The sequence below is a fragment of the Phalacrocorax carbo genome, chromosome 16, assembly GCF_963921805.1.
Source record: "Phalacrocorax carbo chromosome 16, bPhaCar2.1, whole genome shotgun sequence".
Taxonomy (NCBI): Eukaryota; Metazoa; Chordata; class Aves; order Suliformes; family Phalacrocoracidae; genus Phalacrocorax; species Phalacrocorax carbo.
This window is the reverse complement of record NC_087528.1, coordinates 4,982,093-5,005,094: the sequence shown is the minus strand read 5'-3', so window position 1 is coordinate 5,005,094 and position 23,002 is coordinate 4,982,093. Positions and strand designations below refer to the sequence as shown.

At 45.1% G+C, this 23,002-nt stretch overlaps 1 long non-coding RNA gene across 3 annotated transcripts in view; it reads left to right on the top strand.

Moving 5' to 3' along the window:
• Positions 1-23,002, top strand: part of LOC135315982 (uncharacterized) — a 106,226-nt gene that overhangs the window by 62,917 nt on the left and 20,307 nt on the right. For all 3 annotated transcript variants that reach the window (XR_010375466.1, XR_010375465.1, XR_010375464.1), the window contains exons 2-3: positions 21,699-21,770; positions 22,407-22,665. This is a non-coding gene — a long non-coding RNA (uncharacterized LOC135315982). The remainder of the gene's footprint in view (positions 1-21,698; positions 21,771-22,406; positions 22,666-23,002) is intronic.

Below are 23,002 nucleotides of genomic sequence, written 5' to 3'. Positions count from 1 at the left end.
GCTCACCAAGGTCACTTCCGAGCCGAAATGAGCTGCAGAGTGACATGGGCTGTGCTTGGGTGCGATCTGACACACCCTTGCATGAGGCAGCTGTCTGGGAACATGTATGACAGACACGCGCTGGTATGTGGGTGCTGTGATGGACATGGCAGGCCATGTGAAGGTTGCACCCCTGGCTGCATCCCTGTGCATGGCAGGAATACCAACAACAGCAGCAAACTTAACTGAAGGGGATAGAGAGACCTGAAATGAGTCTGGAGTTGGCCCTGAATTAGAATAAATGTATAGTCCTGCCTTCCCTTCCCTCTCCAGAAATCCTTCCCGTGACCCAGCACTGAAGGGTGCAAGGACTGCAGGTTTGGGTCTCCCCGTGCCTTTCCTTTGCACTTACCCTGGCAGTGATGAGAGGGTGAGATGGACCAGAGTGCATTTCCTATTCCTGGTGAATCATGAAAGAGAGAAGGGAAAAATGATCTTGTGCTCAAATCTTGGTGTTAAAATGAATTTACGAGTGTCTCAGAAAACTGAAAACAGCCTTGCCTGGAGCGGTGAGCAATGTGTTTTGCTCGGCACAGGTTTTAGTGTTTCTGTTAGCGTCCAGGAAAACTGGCCCCATGCACCTTGGGCAGAGCCAAGGCGAGGTACTTGGCAGCTGGATTTGTTAGTGTGTTGCCTTTGAGTCCTGCCTGAGGTTGGGCTGAAGAAGACAGATGATCCATCATTTAATGCTTGTTTGTCTGGCCCTGTTGACTACAACAAAGTGCTTTTGTTTTACCAGGGAAGACCAAGCATGTCATGCACAGGCCCATCCTGTGAACTTTAAGGATCTGGGCATAGATGGTAGATGGGAATCCAGCCCAGCCCTTCACAAGCTGCAGGAGCCATTGCTGTGCCACTGCAGAGGATATGTTGCCTCTTTCTAACCTTTAACAAATACAGGAACTAAGTCTCCTGTAGAGGTGTGGTAACTCTCTGTGACTCTTGTATACAAAACCAGAACAGCACAAAACCCGCTTGTGACTCCCAGCCATGCAGCGTGGCTTAGTTGAGCACTCACTGACGTGAGGCCGTTGCCTTCCCTTTAAGCAAGTGCATGGATGTCTTTGTCCATTAGAGCTGAACCAGCACATGAGACTTGCTGTTGGGCACTAGAACAGTGAGAACAGTGACTTTCAGACTAAGAGATGTGCAGAAAAACTGGGCGGAAGCAGTGCCTGTTTTTCATTGATCAATAATACCTTTTTATCAGTGTTTCTGGGAAAAAAAAAATCCAAAACTCTGCTAAAGGAAATTATATTTTAGTTTGAACCAAATATTTCATATTATCTTGAAATACTCTTTTCAGTTCTTGAAACCAAATTTCTCCTGAAAGTTTCAGTTCTTGAAAACCAAATTTCAGCAATTTGGTTTGGTAGCAGAAAGCCTGTCAAAGAGTAAGCCAAAAAGTTGGAATTTTCAAAGGAAAGTAGAGACAAGCAACTGCTGCACATGTTCAGGGCAGACTTAGCTCCTGCTTATTTCTCTGAACATCTCAGTGGTGAGGGTTAATAGGGGTGAGGATGTGTCAGCCCTATGCCAGGTAGTGGATTCCAGCCTCCAGAGGCACCAGCTTTTGCGATTTCACCACAAATTTTGTTACAGTTGTTTTTCAAAGCTCTGGTTCCTCATATCCTGTAATTATGTGAGAGTTTCAGCATTCTTTAAAACTGAAGGTAAATTGTCAACTTTTGTGATTGTATAGAATAGCTTGAAAACAACCAAAAAGTTTTAAAAGAAAGAAGGGCAAATAGAGGAAAACCAAAATTACGTTTCTTTGAAATCTCAATATTTGTAAGGCAAACTCATGATTTTGTGGCTGAGGACAGGACTGGTAAGTGCTTGGTGTTGGCACCGCTGTGTTTATTTTCTGTGCTTGGATTTCTGCATGGCTTTATACATGTTATGAAAAATGCAGTATTTTATGTTATTTTTTAAAAGGAAGCAGATCGCTTTGTTGGATGATCTCCAAACCAGACTGTAACATACAATGAAAATTCTATAGTGCACTGTAACAGACTACAAAAGGCTACGATGTTACTTTACCAGCACAAAAAACAAGCACATTATGGAGGAAGAGAATTATAAGGTATATCACTTGTATTTATGGCCAAAAGAGAAAGAAAAAATATACACTCTGTGTGTACGCTGCATATTGAAATTACAGAACAAAATTTAATTAGATCTTTATAAATAAAATCCACATATGCTGATTTATGATATATTTATTTCTCAGCCTTTGAAAGGATGGCTGCCTTCACTTTGAAAACCGGTCATTTGCAGACATCGGGTCTGTAATTCACAAACTGGCACAACCAGAAGTTTGTGGATTTGAGTCTGGCAAATGCCAGTCCCAGTGTATCTGTTTCAGAGGCACATGCTGGGATTCCCAGTGAAGGCAGCAGGGGAAGCATGCTGCAAATGGCATCTGTAACAAGTTTTTTTTTTCAAATGTGTAATTATAAAGATGAAGTTGCTTGTTTTGTTCATTAAAAAACAACACTAATGTATTACATGATTGTAACAAAAGAGAAAATGTATGATCTTTGTAGGCTTCATCTAAATGTCCCCTTCCCTAGAGGGAATGCTTCATGCTATATTTGCAAAAATATGTGATTAATACCCAAGTTGCAAGTAAGAACTAAAAGCAATTGGAACACAGGTCTTTCTCGTGTGAGCAGAGAGAGCTCCCAACTGGATCAAGACCTAATTAAACATGCATATGAAAGGCTAGATTGAGATGCCTTTACTCACACTAACGAAGTGTCAGTGTTCCTGAATCCCACTGCTATACCATGGACTTCCACTTCTTTGCCCCAGTACTGAGAGCAAGTTAGACCCCTGGTTTCCTCTCCACCTCTGAGCAGGTTTGGAGGCTGGTGACTAAATGTCTCCTGAGAACAGGAATTCAAGCGCGATTTCTTGATGTGGTTTGAGCCACATTATAGTTTGCTGCTGCTGGAAGAGGGAGATCCTGTTCTTCCATCTGCCTCCCAGCTCCTGGCCGCATATTCCTGCCGGTGAGCTCTGTCACTCAAACCAGTGGATGGGCCGCAGGGTTCTGATATGAAGTCCTCTGCCTCCAGCTGCCACAGAGAGGTCAGCAGGGATTAAATACATAAGGACTCACCACCAGCTAAGCAAGAGTGTTACCTGGAAGGTCTTGATCGAAGCCCTGGAGGAAGGCAGTGGCTCAGGGTGAACCTGAGTGTCAGGCTCTCCTTTCACCCCTCTAAAACTGCAGCAAATTCAAAAGAACGTGTCTGTTCCAGTTGTAGAAATAGGAGCTTAGCTGGAGACAAAACAAGAGCTGCTAGCTATTAGCCACTTCTGACTGGAGGTAAAATTGGATTTTAAACTTTAAAGTAGAATCCATAAAGGACTAAGGTGTGTGTCAGGACGCTCGCTGGAAGGTGTGTTCTGCTGCTGACCAAAAGGAACCTCCAACAACTGATTTTGACTTCAGAGAAAGAAATTCATGGTTGTAACCACTTCAGCCTCTGCTACGGCAGGTATAAAAGGCTGTGATGGGTCAGTAGTTTAGTTGTTTAGTTTTACCTCCAATCCTAAAGACAGGTTTATTTCATCTCTTATGGAGATTGGTTTGTGTGTTGTTCTATGGAGCCTTCACATCACGGGGCCCAGCTTTCCTCTCTGAGTAAATAGGTAGAGATTGAATGAGGCAGCTCTCCCAGAGTAGGGCTGTCACTAGATGATGGCTCTGTCTCCGTGATACTGAAAACAGACATCAAGGCACTTTTCACTAACACATTCCATCAATGCTAGAGACTTGTCATGCAGGGAGCAAACACCGAGTGAGGCAAAGGAAGCATTTACAATTTGCTGCCGTGAAAGGAGACAAGATAAATCAATAGGAACTAAATTAGCACAGCCAGTGGCCCTCACACCTACTTTGGAAGCTCTATTAAAATCCATGGCCTAGAATTTGCAGGAGGGATTATATGCATGAGGGGTGAGTCAAGATTTTAGAGTCAGCTAATGTAAGTGACACCCACTTCTCAAACTGCCTGAAAACACTTACTGCCAGAATCTGCTGCCAAAGACAAGAGTTCTAGTAAGTATTTGCTGGCTGTCATTGGCCTCAGATAAATACGCTGGGAGGGGAATAGTGGAGGAGTCAATCAAAAGATAACACTGAGTAAAGCTCAGTTGTATAACACAACAAGAAGTCAAATTTAACCAGAGCTGAACATATGTCTGAGTACCGGGGGCATAGTTAGAAGCGTGGTAGTCCAATAGGAATCCAAAGAGAGTCATATTTGAGAATACCACACAGGAACAAGATCTGACAAATACCTCGTGTGATTGAGTTGGTTGTGTTATTGTGCTGCTCTTGGGTGACCTTTTTAATTCAACTGCAATGATATCTGTCCTAGGCTTTTGCAGAACTTTGTAGATTTATGACAGCATCCCACTGACAAACTGAGACACAAGAAGACTTGCTAAAAGTCGAGGTAATTATTCTTGCAGAAATCTGTTTATTGGCGCAGTGAATGCGGCGTTTCCAGGAAGCATCCGGTGTGTGTGTATTCTGTGCTGTCGATCCGCACGTGCACAGTAATCTCAGATGCTCAGATTATTGTAGAAGCACAGAGCAGGCTCAAATCTCCAGGGCCACATGTGAGTTGTGGAGCTGATCCCTGTGTATGTGACGAATCAAGGATTGCCAGAAGTCCAGCAATTGCAACTCACGGCCTCGCTGCTGGACATCTAGGAATCGTGGGCAAATGTATAAAGTCCTCTACTTCTGCCAGGCACAACTTGTGTGAGAAAAAAATAAGTATCCAGGAAAACCTGAGCCCATGGCAGCTCTGTGCAAAGAAAACGTCATTGTCAGAATGCTCAGTCCTGGCTCGCAGACTCTTATTATTTCTCAGCACCTTCAGGAGAATTTCCTTTTTTTCTGGTACTGACAGTAGCATGCTGGTAAAGCCCTCGGGACTTGCAGAGGAAGGAGGGCTGGATCAGGGCTGGCTGCACAGCACTGGATTTTTCAACTCTGCCTCTTTCCAGAGCTTCCCAAGGAAATGGGTACATGCAGGCCCTGACTCTGCACTATGAAAAGGGTAGAAACCTCAGAGTCACTTACCCAGCGCCTGCCAGAGGAACTGCAGGGATAAACTAGTCTGGTCCTGCACCAGTCTGGCAGCCTTCGCAGAAGAACATGGGCTTCATGCAAGAGCAGAAAGGCACCAGTCGGTAGTTACAAGACAACTGAAAGTTGTCAAAGTAGTTATAGAACAGGCGGTTCTGCCAGTCTTGGTGGTATTCTTCAGCTTCATTTACATTTCTGAAGTGTATTGAGCCCTTCACCTGGGAGATGCTATAGAAACACGAGGCATTAATAGCATGGAATATACGATAAAAACTAAACAATGTAAAACACATGCAATATAAACAGGAAGAGAATTCTGCGCATGCTTTCTGCAATTGCTTGGGTCTTAAGTGTGCATTAAATTGCAGCAACTAAAGGCCATGGAGCACGATGCTAAACTTGAATTCCACTACAAAACTGTCAGGGTAGAGATCTGACCAACATTGTAAAATATGAGAAGTGATTTTAGGAGCCTCTGTTTTGATGAGAGGGATTTTGGAATTGCTTTTCAAAGGTCGGCTGCACAGCGTTTTCAGAATATCCGGCGCCAGGATTGCTCTTCTCTTTTGTAAACCCCCTGATGTTTCTTGTGCATTGGCACTGCACCTCGCTGGGGGAGACTTTGTTTCACAATGGGATATTTGGGCACTGTGGTAATGGGAACTAGGAAAAACTCAGAAGGACTTTCATGCTGAATCACAGCTTATCTTCTGCAGAGCAGAAAGGGTTCCAGATCTTTTCTTCTTTTTACCTTTAAGAGATTTATGGCAAACATCTTTTAGAAAGATCACAGGGAAAGAAATGTCCATCCTCCCTATCTTTTCTGCCTTTCCTACAACAAACAACTGGCCACTCATAAGTGGTCAGGTTAGCTGTTGTGGCTTCGGTGTTGTGTGCATGCTGGAAATGAGCTACGCTGTCAATGCCAACTAGATCCTTGGGCACCACCCTAATGTACCATGTGCCACCCATATAGACCTTGTTTTTGCAGAGCAAGAACTAAGATCTGAAAGATGGGCTTGCAAGGTTACTCTAGCTGGTTGCCGGTGGGAAAGCTTGGCATTGCCCAGTCGTTGTCCATGGGGCGGCTATTTTAACCAGACTGTCCCTCTCATGCATTTTGGGGGACCTTGGAGCTGTATGGGAGGTGAAGATAAGGAGGGCTGCTTGGGCAAAGCCTTAATGGTTGTGCTTAAAAATGATTGTTAGATACTTTTAATGTGGAACAGATTTTCTGTTCTGCTCCTGTGCAGTTTAATGGGGCGAGGAGAGCCTGTGGTGCTGGCACTCTGCCTCGGATACGTGGAAAGGGGCTTCACTCAATGGCTCAAGGTCCTGCAGGCCTGGACCTTCTTGCTACTCAAGCACACTTCTACACCACATTTAGTTCGGTGATAGTGTCTGCAATTCTCCATTGGACCAGACACTGCATAAACCGAGAACAGCTGATTTCCCATCCCGACAGAAAAATGCTTTTGGGAGGGAGAGGTGGCGGATAGTGGGTGGCCATATCACTACTGAGGAGCACTGCAGAGGAGTTCCCTGGAGAAAGGTGGGCAGAAGGTACGGGAATGTCCAGGTGAGATGCTGGCGGACGGCAGCTGTTGTGAGAAGAGCCCAGGTGCCTGGCCCTGAGCCCGGCCTTGGGGAGCACGGGGGCAGGTGTCCATGGGCTGGAGAGCAAGGAGCTCTGCTGGCTGTGCCAGCACGGGAAGCTCTGCCACGCTCAGCCTCTGCCTGCACCTCTCAGGTGCTGAGCATAGCCCAGAGATGGACAAGGACTTCACTGCATGCTTAAAGAAATTCATGTGATGCTCTTGCAGAGGGAAGAGTGGTCTGAGGAACATCAGCCTCATGGCTTGATTCATCAAGGACAAAAACCATCGGAAAGGGAGGGGCCTTCATTATGTCTAGGAGACACTTACTTAGGAAATTTTGGATTCCCAGGGGTATTTTGCTGGCTTTTCAACGGGATCCAGAATAGGCTTACAGGAATTTAGCCAGAAACAAGCTGAGAAGGGGCGGTGAGGCAGATCTCACAGAGCTCCCGTCCCTGCAGGCGGCTCTGCCTGCACGCCTGCAGCGTGTGGAAGCACAAGTGCAGCTCTGTCCTGCCGTGTCTGGGCTGGTGCGCTTCGGACATGGCACAGCTCCAGTGCCCAGAGATTCTCCTTGGCGTTTGAGCTAGGTCATTTCTGCAGCTCCCCTGCATCCCCAGTTGTTATTAATGGCACACCTGGTGCCAAAAAGGATCTTTTCCATTCTTAATCTGTGATTAACAAGGTTGTTAAAGTCATTCTCAGCTCTGCTGAAACCAAACAGAATTTTATGTGACATATTGGGCAAAGGCTGTTTGAAGTAGTCTTTAATCTTAGTTCTAGGATTAAATCATATGTAAACAGTCACATCTTATCAGCTTAGCTACAAAGTAATTTATTTGTTAGTCTAATTTTAGTAACTTGTAGGTAATTCAATATTATTTGAAAGAGGTTATATAGGAGTGATGAGATCTAATTTTCCACCAGTGGAGCAAGTAACAGAGCCCCCTGATCCCACAAAAGGCTCTTGCCTGTTATGGATAGCTTCACTGATTTTAGAAAAGCTCTTCCAAATGTGTGAAAAAGCCGAGTGACTAGATGTGGGGCTTTGCAGGACCAAGGCCTGCCATTGTGTTTTTTTGGCAGTGTTGTTTGACATTGCAGTACATTTTTTGTAAGTGCGAGTGTTGCATCTATTTTTACTGTGTTGTGCAGTTAGACAGAGCTGTAACTGTTGAACATTTTGCTGGAAGTTACTGTATCCCAATGGAAGAGATAAGCTGTATTTTCCATATAACTACAGGAGGATACAACTGTGGTATTCCAGTCTCTGTGGCAAAGAGTTCTAGTGCCATTGCTGTCTGTCAGCACTTTCATGCAGTTAGACTGTATTATCTTTTATCAGCCGTATTTTTTTGCATGGGCATTCAAGGAAAATATGAATATTAGATTAGATTAGCCTTTACTATAGGACTTTATTTTTCCTACTGGAAGAATTATTCTATGCTGGAAATCTGAAAGATGTTCCCATCTGAAATCTGATGTGCAGGATGTGAAACTATTTTCCTTTGCATGAAGGCATTTCAAGTGAGTGAACATGGATATAGTTTTATTGCTGCTTGGCACTAACAGCTGAAGTAGGTTACAGGAGAAAAGGGGCTGAAAGTTGATAGGCAGTGATCGTACATGAAATTGAACTCTGTCCAGGAATATTTTACAAATCGAGACTCTCCTCACCTTACAGCACCTGGGATTCCCAGGTGATTTTGATGGGAGTGGGGAACTCTTGACAGCCTCCTGTGAAGGAGCATGGCTCTGTTTCCTATTCCTGCTTCTAGCTGGAGTTTGTAGAGTCTACTTCCAAATGTCCTGACTGTGCGTGCCTTAACTCCTATTTAATAAGCAAGCCTTATTGTGTCATGGGGGAATTTCACCCATAAGTGCCGATCTTTTGTTTTTCTATTGGGAAATTCAGCCTGAATAAATGCCAAAGAAAGCTTAAAATTTTCCCCTGATTTTCTGCCCAGCGTCTTGCATGCTTGAGTACTGGTCATACCCAGATCAGTATTAACTCACACTGGTAACTGGAATTCCCCCCTCAAGGGATCAAAATTGTGCGATCTAAAGTAGGAATGCCTTAATTTGGGTAAAATTGATCTAATCCAGGATTCTGCAACATTTATAGCAGCTAGGCCAAGTTCTTGACCATATACATCCTAGTCCTTTACAGAGGCAATGTTTACAGAAAATACCCCCCCCCCCTTTTTTTGCACTTCAGCTAGCTAAAGACATTTATTATCTGCCTGACTTGCATGTCTGTATTTGGGCAGGATTTGAGTTTAAAACAGTTTAAAGAATACTCTGAAATCATAACCTGCGAGGCTTTGACTTGGTACACGTGGTTGGCAAATCTGGATACCAGGGCAGGAAAGGCCAATATGAGAAGAATAATGTGATTCAATTGACTGTGAAATTCTTCTAGGAACAGGTGTAATTGTGATCGTAAACATTTGTGAGATATTTTACTACCAGCTTTAAGCCCTGCAGAGGGGAATATTTAGGAGTAGGAGAATAAATGTGAAAATAACTTCAAAGGCTGAATTAAAAGATCAGGAACACGAATCTCTAGTCCAGCCAACAAGCAGCTGAGCAGAGAGGGGCCTGCAGCTTTCTTTGATCCATCGTTTTCCTCCAGGTCAGTGCATCTGTGACTCCAGGAGACCCTTAGGTGGTCACCTGGTGGTCACCCCAGCCAGAGCCCTCTCCAGCATGACCTTGCATTTTTCCATTAGTCCCATTTCTTTAATGGGGTAACGCAAACTGTGTAACGAATTGATCACCAGCCCCAGGAGGGGAAAAAGTGAAGAGCAAAATTTTGCAGCTGTGGCACTGTCTCTGCCAGAGAAAGTGGCATTGGGTTGGAGTAGCTCTTTGTGGAGGGAGGCACTGAGAAAATAGGTGAAAAAGGTCATATTTCCTCATGCCTTCTGGAAGGCACAAAGCTTTCCTTTAATGAATGCACAGGAAATGTAAAAGCAGGCAAGGGTCTGAGAACTGCGCAAGGAAGTTTGATATGGGTTGAAAGTCCTTCCTGTGCTTAAGGCCAGCGTCAGAAGCAAAATGCCATTTATGTTCCACTGGAGCTCAGGTTTGCACAATTCCTTGCAAAGGCCTCTTTGCTGGGTGAATTTTTCCCACTGCTGTTAAGGAAACACAACTCATTGGTCATTTCAAGGAGGGAAAATGAGAAGCTATAAAGACAAACATGTAGGAAGTGCTATAGAGTGATAAGGAAGCCAGGATGGTAAATCAAAGCCTAAGGTAGAAGGATATGAAGGGGCACATACATGTAAATCTTTCTAAACGGGGCAAGGAGCTGATGGGGCCTTTAGAGGGATGTGAATGGAGAGTAAGTGGCTGGAGCTGCTGAGAAGCTGAATGAATTCCTTGACTTGATAAGCAAGGGAGAGCAGCTAAAGGTCACGTACTGTAAGGAGGACAGGGAAACACAGTGGTTTTCTATGTGGGGAGAAAGAGAAGGCATATTATTTAAAAGTTTTATGTGTGTAACCCAAGCAGACAGTGGGGAAATTAAAACTATTAAAATTGACAAGTCACCAATTTTAGATTAACTGCAACCTACAATTCCTGGACTTGGTTTCTGGCCTTGGTGTTTGAGAGGTCCCTGAGAGACTGGTGGTGTCTGAGGAAGGAGACACAGAAAGCATTGTCTCCTTATTAAAAAAAAAAAGGGGGGGGCGGAGAATAAAACAACAATAAAAAAAAAGAAATTAGGCAACTTGTAGAGAAGATAAAGTAGATAGTACTAAAGGACAAGCAGCAGGCAGTGTTTGAGAGCCATTTGGTAGGCAGTGAAGTGGCCCTCAGTACCCAAAGGTCTCACATTTCTGAAATCTCTACTTTAACTAGGCTGAATGTGCATTAAAAGTGCGCTGTGCTCGTACAGCACCAGCTACCACAAAGGTCTAGTTTTGGAGAGAGCTTTGAGGTGTTGCTGCAGTACAAACCATAGCACAGAGTAATGCAGTGCCTGGGGCTGCACAGATCACTGAGAGCAACTTGCACACCAACGTCTCCCTCATTCCCCAGTTCCAGAGAAAATGGCAAACACGTTCCAGTCTTAATGTTGTGATTTTTTAAAGTGCCCTGTGAGTTTAAGTGCCAATAACCTACAGTGTTTTACAGCTGCTCTGTGCTACTTCTCGCCAGCCATAGCAGTGGCAATTGACAAGCCTGGTCAAATTGGTGCTTCGGCTGCCCTGATCTCTTAGGGCCGCCCTGATATATGGGGTGTAGTCAGGATGCAGCTCCGTGCTCAGGTGTCGTTGTCATGGCAGAACCATTGCACCATGGGTTCGATTGAATTACAGGGTCTGAGTCTTCAGACGGACACACTTTCTCCCACATCAGCATGAGCGGTGAGATCTCATCCTGTAGGTGCTGTGCTGATGGCAGAGGACCTTTGTCAGGTTATTTTAGCTAAGCCAGTGTTTTCCAACCTTATTTTTAATTTATGGAACTCTAAACATTTCACATTGCAGGTTTGAACCCTTTTACAGCAAACTTAAGCCTATTTACTATCTCCTTGCTCATGTAAATTCTTAGAAGCTTTTCACAGACCTATAGAAAGAGTCTGTGTGCCTGGAGGGACCATGGCTCAAACCCCCTGGTTTCATGAAGCTATTGCTACTCAGAGCCTTTTATTTTCATAAGCTGTGTGAAGATGGAGAGAAGCAAAGAGAGAAGGATGCAATATGCAAGCTTTTCTCACCTTCAAGAAATTAGGCATACTTTTTTATTTAGAGGAGAATTTATTGCAACAGAGTTCCCAAGACTTGTGTCCCACTAAAGAGCGGAGGCACAAGGCTCCTCTTGTGAGGTGTCAAGTTTCCCAGGAGACAGACTGAGCCACTGAGAAATGTTGCAAGTTTTTGGAAAAGAGATTTATATATAAATGTGTTACGGGAATAAATACCTCTGCTCATACACATGGTAATTCTTCTGTCTTACTTTGTTTGCTATCTTTCTTTCTTTATTGTTTTCAGAGATTTAAAGGAATTTAATTAAAAAGGCAGTTTAACTACCCTCTTCTTTCCAGATAACAAACACTAAAATAAAATGAAGTGAAATATTGGAAAGCCTTCTTTATACCCCTTTTAAAATGAAACACAAAAGCCAAATGAGATCATAGGGTTTATCAGGCAAGATATTTCCAGAAAAGATGAGGCAGTGCTCCTGCCACTGTACAAGGAACAGCTGAACCTTCATCTGGAAAGTCACGGTCAGTTCTCTTGTTTGGGAAGGATAAATCCAAAGCGGAACTCAGAAGGTGACTGGGACAATGGGTGACACTAACAAGGAGTAACCGTAGCAGTGTGGGTCGTTCAGCATAGCAGAGCCGAAGTGAGGGCACTGCTTTCTGTAGGTGCAATAGAAGGAAGAATATTATATAAATGAAAGGAAAGCTTTGGTCGACAGAATTATTATAAACTGTCATGGAGTTACACTTAAGCTGGAACGAGGAGGGCTCTGCACCTCAGAGCAACAGGGTTCTGCACGACCTTGCATCAGGACAGCAGGGCCAGGGGCGCATTGCGTAACCCATGTACAAAAGGAAATGCATGTGATGCTGTGAAAGTGGAGTCTGGCTGCAGTGATCATCTCCAGTCCTGTATGCTCCCAGAATGCCATTGATTTCTTCCATTAGCCTGGTATTCCACAGGGAACTGTCTACCTGTGATCTTCCAGAGAGCCAAAAGTAGGCTTTATTATTTAGGTTTTAGCTCAGCTATAATACATCATTTAGAGAAGATCCTGCTGTGTTAAGATGCATTCAGTAACGTGGCAACATCCAGGGTATATATATTAGACTGCACTCTGCTCTGTCTTTGTTAGCTTCCAAGTCAGCAGGTAAATGATCAGAGTGGCCCAGGACCTGCTGGTGGTGATGCTCATCTTGTGATGAGTCTTTCCTGGGTTTACATCTTTTGCAAACCTGGTGCTGCTGCATTGCTTACCAGTGCCCGGCACACTGGTATCGATGCATCTCTACAGAAATGAGCAGACACTGCTTTGCTCCTGACTGTGTGTATCCATGCTCTCGGCCTCTCTGCCATTTCCATCTGTGGAAGGTTTCAGCTGCTTGGGCTCCTGTCCTCAGCTTGTGACTCCCCCTGCCCTGGCATGCCCTTCCTTTCCCAAAATGCATTTTGAGGCTTCAGCTATAGTAATGTGGGTGTGGGTGGCTGGGAGCGCGAACACCACGGTCTCTAAGTGGGGAACCCTGGCTCAGTGTGCTGGGATGGAGTTCTCTCCAAAGCTGGCCTGGTGATGGGATCTAGGAGCTGCAACAAAGCGTGTTTAATGGCCAGTAGTGACAGGTTTATAAAATGACAAGGCGACCATTGCCTCCAATAGCGATCATAGTCTGACTTTCCTCCTGGTGGCTGTTGTAGCAATAATCACGTGTCTGCAGCTTTCTCCAGGGTATGTTGCCATGCCTTCCTCTTGCATCAGCTGCATACCTGACTCTCTGGGCTCTCCCATCACTGTGGGGGCACTTACAGCACCACCTGGGTTTGTGGTAGCCGCAGTTCATCCCACTTATTACCAGGGGGAGTCTGGAAATGGGGATGCAGGAAGGGAAGGGACCTGTAAGGCTGCTTTCATCCTGCCATTCACTCTGCTTATTGGTACCAAGAGCTGTCAAGTGTGGTAGAGACGGGCTTTGCCAAGTGTGGGTGCTGCCTGGCATGCAGGGTCTTTCTGCTGGTCCCTCCCTGGCCAGAAGGCAGCGAGCAGAGCCGAGACAGAGCAGCACCCGGGTGTCAGATGTCTGTCTTAGCCTCTGACCGGCAAGAAGGTCTCCATCTAAATCAACAAGAGCTCTCTGGACTTCGAACCATGGTGGGGTAGATATTTTTAGAAGCCAATCAATCAGTGGTGACTGTTCAAGTTCAGACAAGTCAAACACAGCCTGCAAAGTTACACAGAAGCACTGTGTGTCGTGGAAAGGTTGGTGAGCCTGCTTATTTGACAAGCTGTGCCAAATCCATGAGCTACCAGAGCTGAGTTCTTTTTAGAGAGATAGCTATAAGAAGTAGAAGTGTAAACAGACTGTGGATTGTAAAACACACACTTTTTAAATTGAAGCAATAAATTACAGTTTGGGCTTCCACAGAAACCTTCTTTTAAGGTGTTAAAAGTGTTTTCCAAACCTGAACACAGCCCTAGATTGAGGGTTTTTTGTCTTAGCCTTTTTGCAGGTGAGGAAATCAAGGCACAGAAGCATTTAGGGGCTACCAAGGTACCTCTGTCTGTCTGAAGAGCCCAGCTTGTCTCCAGGGAAGTGTATTGGAAGAAGAAAATAAACACCCATGCCCTGGCATTCCCCTTCACAGTCTGATTAGCTAAAATAGGTCAGCCTCAGGGCTCTGAATGGCAGTGGCAGAAGGGTGACTTTTTGATGGCTCTGCTACAAGGTAAGTACTATCTGAAGCCCTTGTAGATCCTTCCTCAAAGAACATGAGCTGGAGTTTGCTAACACTGAGCACAGAGAAGAGCTAATTCTTGCAGGAGCCTCCAGATGCTCTTCTAGTGCATAGGAATGAAATAAAATAATAATAATGAATCATCTCACTCCATGAAAAATGCCGGCACAGACTGGACTTAGACCAGACTGAACCTCTAAAACCAGATACCAACAAGTCAGTAGCCAGATTAGAAAATGTTGGTGTTCTGATTTCCAGAACCTCAGTTTATCCATCTTGAAAATGGGCCTGATGTTTGCCATTGTTAATTGTTCAGAAAAGAACCTGTGGCTCCTGCCCCATCTGCTTTGATGCTACTTTCCCTTCCCTCTGTCACTGCAAGGCATCTGCTCCAGAGCTCCTCGCTGGAGTCTTTGCACAGCTGCAACAAACATAGTCCACGATCTGATTCTCAAATTGGGTTTAACTCATATGTTCAATGCCAGCTGGAGGGGCCTGATGAGTTTTTGCTGATGCATCAGAAATATATTTTTAGGCAGGTTTCTCTATAATTATCACATTATAGCTACTGCTGGATTGCTCAGAGTATAGTAAACAATTGCTATACTTGTTAGAGGTCATGAATACAGAAAAACATTCCTCTGTGTGAGGTCTGCTGTTAAATAATAACTTGTCGTTTCATGGTGTAGGGGGAGCGAATGCCCTCGAAGGGACGTGCTGACATTGTTCAAGCCAGTGATCCAGTTCCTGTAATTTACACCACTTTCTTAAAGCTGCTTCTCTGAACAGGAACAATGGATGAGCCGAGGGACAGTTGTCACCCCGCAGAAGCTCCCATCATCTTGCATCTTGATTGTCTCGCTGTTTCCTCTGTTGCCCATTTTGTGGTAACACTTTGGGACCCTCATGGCCAGAGATTTAGGCCTCGGGGTGATGGGCAGGTGAGTGAGGAAAGCTGTTAACTTAACAACTGTGCAGGGTCCAGCTCCAGCCAGGCAGGGGAAGAGAGTGGCAAGAGAAGGTGATCGGACACACTGAGATTATTAATGAGTAATTTCATCATCATCAGGTCTAATGAACAGCATTCACCCTTGTGGCGTCTCTGCTGTCTGATGTGGAGGGAGCACTTGCTGCTGCCTTTTCCTTGGGGGATACTAATGGTGTCTGTATCCTCCTTCTGTCACCTCGGTGCACCTCTGGGAGCTTCAGAGCTCTGAGAAATCCTCCTTTCTGTCTCGTTGAAATTGTCTGACATGTTCAAGAACTACTCACACGCAAACACACACACACACTGTGATCACACATAAAGCTTTGTTTCCTTAGGAAATCCATGCTTTACAATAATCACCTCGCTGTTTGCCCAGACCTAATGTGCAGTTGTGGTTTTCATGGGGCAGAAGAAATGCAAGGATACAGCTGTGGCACAAATCAGTTAACAAAATGGGCAAATTAATGATCCCAGGGCCCCAGGGTCTGCCAAAGCAGAAACCAGGAAATCTGACTGGGCTGCAAAAGCTGGGGTGGAACAGTGAGCACTGGCCTGGGCAGGTGACAGATGTGTCATTTCTGACATCTCTCAGACCCTCCCTGTGGTGGTGGGGATCTGCCCCTTATTATGTGGTCAAAAGAAAATGATGTCTTGGCAAAAACGTGGCAAGTGTAAGAGTTCAGTCCAGAAGGAGCTCGACAAGGACGTGTAGGAGCTGACTGCAGCATTTCACAGCCTTTCTAGAACCACTAGCTGGAGGGAAATAAGGGGATGATGTCTTCAACATTGCTGTATGTGACAGCTCACCGATGCTGGTGATCTTTGGTCAACACCACTAAAAGGGTGGCCAGGCTGCCTGTGGTTGGGCAAAGACAGTCAAAACTGTTTTTTAACTTTTGTCTGACTTATGTGGGGGGTATCCCTAGGGAACAAGTATTGCTCCCCAGGGGACCTGGCAGCAAGGTGCCTGGGCGTTACTTCCCAGAGCCATGAGATGAACCCAGATGCCTTGAGACCGTGGAGCTGGTGGCTGGGATGCTATGGCACGCAACAGTTTAGGGTTGGGCTAGTTGCAAGTCGAGGAAAAGCGCTTGTGTGACGTGGGCCTCAAGGTTTGCAAAGGACTGCAGAAGTGGAGGAACATTTTTTGCAGAAGTCCTGAGCAAGCAGTGGAAGCGCTGAAATGCCTCTAATGAACCATAGCGGTGTATGAAGGCATGTTGCTGAGGTAAATTAGGATTTCACGATGACCAATTAAGCCCAACATCTGTGACAATCTGGTCAATATTTGCAGGCTGGGAGACTGACAAAAGTCACAGCTGCTGCCACTGGAGTGACAGAGCCTCCGTTGCTGGTGTTTGCTCCCTGTGCATAGCTCAGCATCCTTCTCTGCAGCTGCTGTGATTCATGGGGTTGGCAGCAGACAGCACACGATCCACAAACCTGGAGAGAAAGAACATTTTAGGTGCACAGTGGAGCACAGACTTCTCTTTAATGATGGTTTATGTAGATTGGAGGGAGATATGGCTGAGGATGGACACTTGTTGCCTCTGGCAAGATGGCACTGAAGCAAAACTTTTGACAGAGCATTCGGTTTTGGGAGCTCAGTACTTCTGAATTGGCAGCTTGCATCAGAGCCAAGTATCTGCCCCCACTTCTGACCTCAGCAGCCACCCTGGCATCGGGGGGAAGGAGCCAGTCTTGGATACAGATCTGATACTTCCCAGGCGTGCTGTGACCACTGGGCCCTCCACCCCTCCAGACAGCACAGTAACATTCTCCATATTCATGTAGAAGAGGCGGATTGAAGGAGGGAATGGCAGTCTCCATACTCAGCCCCCTTGCTTTTTTTGGTTTGTGTTGCATGCTCCATGTTGTTTTAATGTAGTTCCTAGTATTTAATGCGTTTTTATTGCTTTCTCTAATAACACCAACTGAGCACTAAGAGCCAAATTAAACAAGCCATGCCAATAAGCCAAACATTTCACTTCAACCAGCAAAGCGGATGCCTCTTACCCCTACTCAAGCTTAGATATGTAAATCAAGGCCCTCACTGCTCATCAGGGAAAACGAAGCAGAAGCAGATGGCTGCTGTGGTGCAGGTAGGGCAGAGCTGGGGGGTGCCCCTGGTCTGGGTGCAGAGGCTTCCATGTGCGCCCTCCCCGCATGTGCTGGCCTCATCACCCTCGGTCTCGAGGTGGAAGTCAGGCAAGGTGAAAGGCTGATTGTTCTCCAGGTTGTAATGTGGCATCTTGTCTCATGGCCTCTATCAAGCTGGGTCTTGTTTTTCTGTGGCAGTAAGCACCTCTAAACCCCTTTGACTTCAGTGTTCGTGTTCTGCGTCACTGAAAGCCTTTCCATGCAATTAAAAAACAACCCCAAACCTCCTCCCCTGGTGCTGATCAGTGGTGTGGTGTTGACGTAAGTGTACTGGAGTTTCACTTACAGCAGCTGGGTAGCTGGCACTTTTATAGGGCTTTTTTAATTATTTATTTATTCTCTCTGTCTTTTGCACAATATTCCTGAAGTTTTTCCCTCTGTTTGCTTTTCCCCAACAAGCCCCACCCTTCATCTCTGTCCTCTCAACACTGCTTCCTGTTGTTCTCTGTGATCTCCCTTGTTCCATCTTTCTTCTCTTCTCTGGTTTCCTCCCTTTCATTTTAGCCCTTTTTTGTTCAGTCTGGCTCAGCCCATCCTCCCAAAGGGGAAGCGTATCTGTTTCATTCCCCTGTCTCTGTTTCCCTCCCAGCCCCACAGCTGTTCCCTCTCTTTCCCGTTCCTACAGGCCCCTCTCCTGCTCACAGCACTGTCCGCTGCCTTCTTTTTTTCCTCTCCATGTCCAGCCCCTTTCCTCCATCACTGGAGGTCAACAACAGAGACAACAGAAAATGAACCAGGAGGGGAATGTTACAGCCAAGAATGATTGTGCCTGCGAGATGCCAAGTATTGTCTCACCAGCATTCGTCTGGACTGCTTTCATCTGGCTGGACGAGTTGCACCCAGCAGCCCAGGCACTGACATACAGTTTTCGATGTTTTGTCCCATACAATCTGTCATTCCACCAGAGAAATTTTAGCCTTTTGCTCTGCCCAAGCCTGAAAGCCATAAGCTCTGCAGTGGGGATGTGGTGGGGTGGGAATGTACGCTTCATTTCTAACTTCCTTTTCCCCCACCATGTGCTGCACTTTACCAGCTAAGCACCAGGCATCGGTAGCTGCAGATCTCCGTGCTTTGGCCCATGGAATTACGTATTTTCTAGTTGTGCTCAGTCAAAAGTAAGCACGAGCTACAATTTCAGCTGGGACAGAAAATAATCTAACATGCTGGCTCGTGTGCGATTATAGAAGATACATTCTGCCACTAATTTGTTCTGCCGCTGTTTCGCCCTCCTAAGTGGAGCACAGTGGGGGAACAAGTGAACACCGAGTGCAGCTCATCTGCGCTACAGGTCTGGCTGTTCGCCTGGGGTGACTTAACCATGTAGCTTAAAGGTGTGAAGAGCTTTTCACACTAGAGGGAACTGGGCTGCATTTGGGCTGCACTGTGTGCATCTGCCTCAGAAACCATCTGACCCCCCGCCTTGGGCATCTTTTTACAGATTTAGGGAATGATCAAATTGGGAAGGAGAACCTGCACAGGCTGATCTGTCAGCAAGTAAGCAAAATCCTGGTATAGCCCGCAGCCACCCTGTGTGCAGCCCAGGCAGTGGACCAGGACCCCAGAGCTGGTGTTTTGCTCTCTCCCCAGCTGCGATTGCATCTCCTACCCCTTTCCTCTCACCCCCCCGTAATCCTTGATTTAGACTTTGCCTTCTGCAGCAACAAAGAAAATGTCTTCAAAAACCTCCTTACGCTGATGCAGCGGGAGGCTGTGATAGATACAGTCACGGCTGGGGAATGAGTGCGGAGCAGTGCCGAGCTGTCTGTGCCATTATTGTTCTCTGCTGCAAACTGGAAGCAACTGAGAGAAGGACAACGCAGTCGGTCCTTCTGTAACGACCCCCCCGGGACTTGAACGAACCTTTGGCATTGCAGCATATGCACAATAGTCAAGAATTACAATTCGTTGCATAAAGATAACCTGAATCTCTCATCTGAATTTAGTCTCAATATCTAGTACTTTCATAGTGATTACTCAACAGTGATTAACATTTAAACTATGTTTTAAAAAAACAAGAAAAAAGTGAAAAGAGGGGAATATGGGAACTTCCAGGGCAAATGCAGGGTGTGCTGAAAGAGAAAACAATGCAGTGATTGCCCCCGGGCCAGCCTTGGTAAGTCTGTCCCTCATGGGGATAGTTAAACAACTCTTAAAGGGCTTTTCTCATTAGGGTTTGTTACAGCGAAGTCAGAGAGCATTTCCTCTGTGAGCAGTGATCTCCTCTCACAGGTTCCCTCTCTCTGTACTTGGTTCAGAGCAGCAGCCTGGTACTTCCACGTGTAGCAAATGCCACAGATGTCGACTTTGAAATGACCATCAGCATTTTTAGGGGCAAGTACATACTGAAGTGAGAAGAAGAAAAACTCAAGGACTTCTATTAGCTTGCATTACCCCTCGCTAATGTAGATGACTGAATTGAAGAAAAAAGTTGAGTTACACCATGCAAACAATTAATTTCTGAATATATCATAACAGCCCTCTGGCAAGCGCCATAGCCCATAAAAATGCCCACTCTGTGTATAGTATTTAATTGTTTTAGCTTTTGATAAATCATCTGTTACAGCCTGTTGAACATTTTAAAGCGTTTCTTGCTAATGGATTTTCAGAACGCGGTTTAAGGGATGTTGTTATTAATAAATGTAACTGCACTGAATAGCAATTTGATAAAGATGAAAGAGGTATTTATGAATTCCACTTCCCTTTCAGCTGTTGCTAGGAATTTTCACTCCTTCAGAATATATTGAATTTAGTCTTGATTTCTTTTTCTTAAAACTGGGCTATTATATTTTGATTCTAGAAAGAGAGTATTAGAGGAGTTAGACCAGTTGTGAAGTCCCCTGTGGTGTGAAGACCCAGTTCTTCTCAGTGTATCAGAGAGGTTTCCTTGCTGTGAGAGAAAGCAAGCCCGGGTATCCCATATAGACATCCTTAGCGCTAGTGGCAAAGTATAAAGGCAGTTTGGGCTTGGGGTAGGGTTTTGTGTGCTTTTTTTTAAGAAGATGATTAATGGATTTTAATATTGATGGAAACATGACAAGAAAATAATTTGTCCATGCTAGATAGCAGGTTTTTGCTAATGGGCTGTTCTCCATTACATTATTATTGCAATGACTGAAGTACTTTGTTGTGTATAAATTAATTAGAGACTTGCATTTCAGTACTGAACAGTGTGTGATTGGCTCCAGTGAAAAAGGAAATGTGGAATGTCTAAAGGCTGGTATCTACCACAAAAATGGCTCTGTAAACACTTGTGGCACACAATAATGGGAAGTACTGTGAGTTATGTTGGGACTGCATCATAAAATTATCATAGTGCTAAACAAGGGCAATTGTGAGGAGGAATGTTAGCAGAAAGAATGGAAAACATGTTCTTTTCTAAGAAGAGAGCTTTGCTTTATTAGGATTTGATCCATGCAGCGACTGACGTCTTTAGCACAGGAGACAGGTATTAATCAGGGGAAAGAATTTGTTTGCACAACTAGCAGAAAGCTGGTTCTTTTGACAAATAAGAAAAATCCATTTTCTTTTTCTGGATTGAGCTTCTATATAAGATGCATCACATCCACATGCAGAAATAGAAAGCACCAAAAGGCAGTGTGAAGCTGGAGAGGGCTGAAAGACAAGGGATCTGCTCCTGCCTCTCTTGGTTGCCTGCTATGTGACGCTGTACAGCTACTTCTCTTTTCTGTGGCTCTTCCTTACCTCCCACCCTCTGTCTATTTTCTTTGTTAGCTCTTTTCAAGAGCAGAGAACTTCTCATGCCTTGTGTTAGTACTGCGTGTAGCTTCTCCAGATGCTATGGCAATATCAAACCTAATAGCTAGTCTGCCGCCCAGCTCATTCTCAACTCATTCTTTTGCCAAGATGTACAGCCTTGTGAATAGGCAGCTAAGAGATTTATATATAAAGCAGTAATATGGATCTGCCTCTGATCTGAAGTATAAATCAGGAGTAGCTTCAATGAAATTCAGCAGGGATAGAATGGGTATTTGTTATAGAGGAACGGAGACATTCTGTACAAAATACACAAACAGTACTTTTAATAAAGTTTGTAATTCAAGACAATAAAATGGTGTGAGATCTTGGCTGCCCGCACCTTGCACTAGACTCCTCTCTTGGGATGACTGTATTACATCATAATCATTCAGTTTTTCTGGACTAATTTCCTTGCATAGTAGGCTATAAATAATCATTATTGGTATTGCAAGAAGGCTGTGGGTTCCTGAACAACCATGACCACATTCTTAATTTGTCAGTTACTGATACAATGCATCTATTTTTCTAAGTATTTTAACGATGTTTTATATGTAAAGGAAAGAATACAAAATTACTTTTTTTTTCCTTTCTAGATTCATGGGATCCCACCTGTGGCTGTCTCTGTGTTTGTAAATCCTGGGTCTGGACTAACATGATATTCAGGGGTAAGTGTTTTGTGTACACAGTTTAGCAATATAAGACCCTAACTCCTACCTACTCACTGCAGACAATACCAATATGTTAGCAGCATCCCATAGGCACATCTTATTACTGAAGAAAGATTCTCAGCAATGAAAATGCAGTTTTATCCTTCTCAAAGTGCCCCTTGCTGAAGTCGGCCAAGCATCCAGAAGCACTTACTCTATTATGAGTGGTGCACCATTAGTATTCTGCTACCTTGCTAAGTGTGCAAGGCAGACACCTCTTTCTTGAGGGTTTCTATTTCTATAACCTCCAAGTGTCACTACTGCTATTTCTCTTGGCCCAGCTGTGCCCTCATGGACATCCAGGGCCTGGCAGCTCTAATTTCATCGAAGTCAATGGACCTAAAAGATAATGTACTGATGTAGGAGGGAGACAAACCAGGCCTGTGGAAGAGTCCCACTGATTTCAGTGAACAGGGCTGCAGTTGCTGTCACATAGGTCTTGAGAGCAGGGTGCTTTAAAAACTTTGTTCTCAGGTGCCTAATTAAGTCACCGTGCTGCAGGAAGGGAGTGCAATTGCCTGATGTGGGATGCTGAAAGCTGATGGGTGGCCCAAAACATAGTCATTTCCGAAGTGAACTTATTTCCTCTTGCAGATCCAGTCCGAAGAGCTCCTGATGCAGTTCTGCTCTCCTCCTCTGCCTCTCCCAAGGGAAGGCAGGTCTTGACCACACACACTGACAATACAGGACCTCTGCCTTGAACTTTGTGCCTCAGACTTCAGCTTTGTGAGCCCTTAGATGGCCCTTCTGCAGCTGCATCAGGCCACACACAGTCCCAAGTCTCTGCTGGGAGGTGACAGGCACAGACCTGGCACTGGATCCGTGAATATTTCTCCTCTGCAAAGTCAAACAGGTGAGCATAATCCACTGGTAGCCTAAGTGCTTTTGTTTGGCTTGGCGCTAGCCTTGAGCAGGGAGGAAGTGCGCATGCGGCTGGCGCTGGTCTCGGGAGGCAGCGATCACCTGCAACCCCTCCTAAGCTCTTTCACACAGCATAAGACTTGTGCTGAAATGCTGGCTCTCCAGTAGCCAGAAGGGTTGTGGTGTCAGCGCAGAATAGGCATGCAAGGGTGTATTTCTGTTTTGGTGTCATTGACAGGCGATGTCGTAAAGTCTGGGATTGCCAAAGAGACCCACCACAAACAGAATACGACATTGTGGAACATCAGTGTCTCACTCTCCTGAGCAAT